This window comes from Triticum dicoccoides, chromosome 7A (assembly GCF_002162155.2).
Source record: "Triticum dicoccoides isolate Atlit2015 ecotype Zavitan chromosome 7A, WEW_v2.0, whole genome shotgun sequence".
Taxonomy (NCBI): Eukaryota; Viridiplantae; Streptophyta; class Magnoliopsida; order Poales; family Poaceae; genus Triticum; species Triticum dicoccoides.
The window spans coordinates 561447977-561452411 of NC_041392.1; positions in this window are offsets into that span (position 1 = coordinate 561447977).

Genomic DNA, 4435 nt, shown 5'->3' on the forward strand with positions numbered 1-4435 from the left:
TCAGGCCACTCATTGTACACCCCCGGAACCTTCCCTTTGTACACGACATAGCACTTCCATCTCGCCATCAAGAAACTAGGTACCTGTTAGAGATGCATGTTCATGAAGAGGATGTACAATCATATATATGCAACAAAATATACTAGAGCAACACCGAAAAAGAAAGGGTTAGCAATTAGATGCAACATATAGTATGCAAATTAATTAACTAGAGGTACGCAGGTCATCGTACGCAAACTAACAAAGTAGCATTACGCAAGTTCTGCAGGGACCATGGACATCACAAAGTTTCATTGCTACAAAAAGTATACAAGTTCAACCGACACATATCATCATCATCGGCATCATAAATCACTAGAAGTTCCATCCTTCCATATCATCGAGGATGGACCCTAGCTTCTTGAACGGCGTGAGGTCTAGACGTTGCATGCCTATGCGAGTTCGGACGCCAGCTCGCGATATAGGGCAGTGGTGGAACATCCCCTTCTCATCGACGACTTCTTTCATGATGATCGTCGCAATGTCGCTTTGGATGCGAAAGAAGTCATCTCTAAGTTTATAATCCGCTTCTCCATGAGATTCTAGCCACTTGTGGATATGATCATCATTTCTGCTTTTCATGCGAAGCTTTTGGTGATCCATGTTGAACTAAATCATGAGATGGACGATGAAGAATCCATCCTTCTTGCTTGGTTTTGGGACATGGATGCAGGAGAAGTTAGTTTTATGCGCGAAACCCATATTTTTGTTCCTTTGTTTCCTGATCTGCATGTGGCCACCTCTAACGCTGAAGCCTTGGAGAGCATCATCTAGAATATTCATTATGTTGGTGTAGTCTTTTTTCTCGTAGTCTCTGGAAGGGTCAAAAATACACGGCATGGGAGACTTGCGGGTAAAGAACGATAAGAACGGCGCACCCGTTGCGGGGAAAAGACACCTCAAATTATTCCCCATATGAGAGAGAAGGAATGATTGAAATGTACGAAAGGGTTGTCCGGAACTGACTTATTTTGGATGATAAGGCATGAGGACAATTTCCCGGTCCTTATTCTGTACCATGAAGTTTTGGAGGTACTCCCTAGCAGTTTCATGCTCAAAGTCGCCAAGACTCAGGAAAGACTCGTGCATGTAGTACGGATCCGCTACACAGATTTGCGAGACTTCTTCACTCTTCATGACGGAGCTCATATGTAGCGCAAAAAGGCGGACGATTGTAAAATCGAGCCGCCTTGTCAGAAACATCTCAAAGATATGGTCAAACCGCAGGAAGAACACCTCCGCGGGCCGTGTGTCGACGTATCACTTCCCCTCAGGCACACAAGCCGTGTATGTCGGATATCCTGGATCCTTTGAGGCTAGTAGGCTTTTCTCAGTCGACAGCACATGGTCGTGCAGTCTCCTGAGATCCCCTGATAGTGCCTCCAGTGGTTTCGGCGGTAGCATCGGCTCGCCCATGAGATGGAACATGGCCGCACCTTTCACGGGTACACACTCTTCAGAATGCATCGTCTGGCTGCTTTGTGCTCTGGCTTGTTTGGAGGAAGTTATCTTCCACGATCTCTTCCTTTCCTTTTTCTTGGGCACACCTTCCAGACCCTTCCTTAACCCCTGCCCCAGGGTTCCCGGGCTAAGCACTGTACGACCCTCGGATAGTTGAGCATGTGTTGAGGCAACATCTTCAGGCGTGTCCTGTGAGGAATTCAAAGAGACTTTTTGCAATCCTTCCAATGACCTTCCTGCCCGGGCATATCATCCATATCCTCATTAGCACGCTGATAGCCCGATTCGTCATATGGTTAACTCATCAGATCTATGTCACAGTCATACGTGTTTGTATTGAGGAAACCCATAGGGTCAACCTCCGTCTCATCATCCATTCTATGTTCTACAGGACTGATTACATCAGCCAGTACTATTGCACCCCCTTCATCACGTCGTCCGCCGCTCTCACTCGGCACTACAGGAGCTGGTAATTGCGTAGGAGGGGTGGTGGTCTCCGCACATGCTTGTTGATGTGTGGTTATTGGTGTGCTCTCGGCCGGCTCCAAACGAATAAGATTCTTCGGCCATAGCAGCACCCAACCCTTGCAGTTTCCAATCCGTGGTGGGGTCTCGTCGTCCTCTCCCACGGGATATACCGGAGGACACAAATGCTCGTGCCCCAATTTCACACTGGACAAGTTAACCCTGAAGTGCCCAGCGAGGATCGGCTGGTTGTGGAACGTGGGTTGCTTGGGGTTCATTATCATCCCCTTTCCCACGTCCACCTTCTGGCCTTTTATCAAGTACAGTATGGTGCACGGGGTTTCTTCGCCCTGCAAACACATATGTCTGTGGCGTAAAACATCCGAAAGGCAATGAAAATGGAATATTCTATATATATATATATATATATATATATATATATATATGTTGGTGCAACATGTAATTACCGTGACGGCGTCGAGCTCAGCCAAAGACGAAGGCCCACCTAGCGCGCCAGAGACTAAGGACGGGCTGCTATGAGCGGGAGCGACTGCGAGAGGAGGCCCGGTTGCGTGAGCAAGTGATGGTGCATTGTTGTTGTTGTTCATGGAGTTGCTCCCGACGAAACTGGGCATCTTGAAATCATGTACCATTTTTTCTGGATTTTCCTTCGTCCAGTTGATGATAGCTGGAACCAAGTTAGTAGCGAAATCATTTCTGCAGGCAATTACAGCTGCATTGACTGCCTACTGTAGCAACTCATTTTTCTCCTCGGCTATTTTTTCCGCATCCTCAGCTGCTTTTTTCTCGACCGCAAGCTTCACCTTTGCGTCGATGTCCGCCTGACTAAACTCCTTTTTCTGCTTCTTGGCCTCCGGGCCCTCGTTGTAAAACACCTTCCATGTGGCGCTGTCTCCAGTGCCGTGCACATGACCATATTGCGGCTGCTGGCCCAAAGGGAGTCCCTTAAGTTCGTTCAAGGCCTGGTTGAGAGGGGTGTCCCACATGGGCCTCGTCAGAGAAGTAGGGCTTTCGGCTGCAAGACGGTGATGCTTCTCCTGTAGTCTAATCAATTTCCTCGTGATCTGGTCCGTGTAAAAAACCTTTTTCTCCTTGTCCCACTTGTAGCGGGCCCTGATGAAGTCACGCTCCAAGGGGTTGGTGAACTTCGCGAAGGGGTCTGGGAGACCCATGGCTTCACGTTCCGCGTCCTCCTTATCCCATATGGGCCTTTTACCGAGGTAGCCACAGCTTCCGAGGCAATGCTTCCCCGTGTTCCTTTGCTGAAGGCTCTTGAATTTCGCAGCCTTAGCCTTGGCTGCCTCGGTAGCGCAAGTGTACTTGAACTTTTCGAACTCCTCTCCCGGTCGGGGAACTTGAATCTCTTGTGCAACTTCGTTAGGAGCAACTGCGTCAAATGTTCTTTACTCCTTAAGTCATCGTCGTTGACGCTCGCGCATTCCCGTAGGATGCATCCTAATTGGTTCCCATAGCACTTGCGATGTTCTTCCGGCTCTAATGGCTCAAACTTGCCAGGTGCCATCTTTGTGATCACAAGTCATCCAATCCCTAGTTTGTTAGGTTCTCGTATCCTCTGCTTCTTATGCTTCCTCTTTTCGGTAGCGGCATCGGCGCCGGTACCTTCCCCGCCAGTATCTTCCTTGTCGGTACCTTCCCCGCCGGTCTCGGCACCGCCATCGGTGCCGGCGCCATCGGTGTCGATGTCGGCGTCAGTACCATCATTGAGGCCGACCTGCAAACCTTGCTTAGCAGTCAAATATTCGAGGTACTCTTGTTCACTCTCATAATCCATCTCGTCTGCATCTTGGTCAGAAGGCTCAGTTTCTTCGTTTTTCAACATGTTTCCTATGATTAAGTGTCCTCATTTATTTCTAAAATTATGAATAAATGAGAAATGACATAAAAAGAAATCTATGTGCCAGCACTCGATATGCCAACTATGTAGCACAAATCATGCCTTTATTCACGGCAAATTTCGGCATGACCTTTGTTAAAAAATGGACATATCGAGCACCTGAAATGCACCGGAACAGAAGTGAATCAACATTCCGGCGTAACATAGGCCACTCGGATCATTTACCAAAATTGAACCAAAATATCACATGTCCAAATGACATGTTCAAATTCCAAACATGACATGTCCAAAACATGACATATCCACATATCACATGTCCAGTTCAAATTTGCATATAAATTTAGCCTACCTAAATTTGCTTTAACAAGGGATGTTGATTTGGAAAATTGCTAAATTCATAACTAAATAGATAACCTAATTAACCTACTGCCCTAACTAAAACCTAAGTAAATTAACCGAAGAACCCTAGCTAGCAGAGAGAGAGGGGGGGAGTTTACAGAGGGTGCAGGGGCGAGGAGGCAGGCCCGACGACGGCTGGGGTTTGGAGGGGAGGAAGCAGAGGAGGGAGACGTGGGCCAGCGGGTCGGGGGCGAG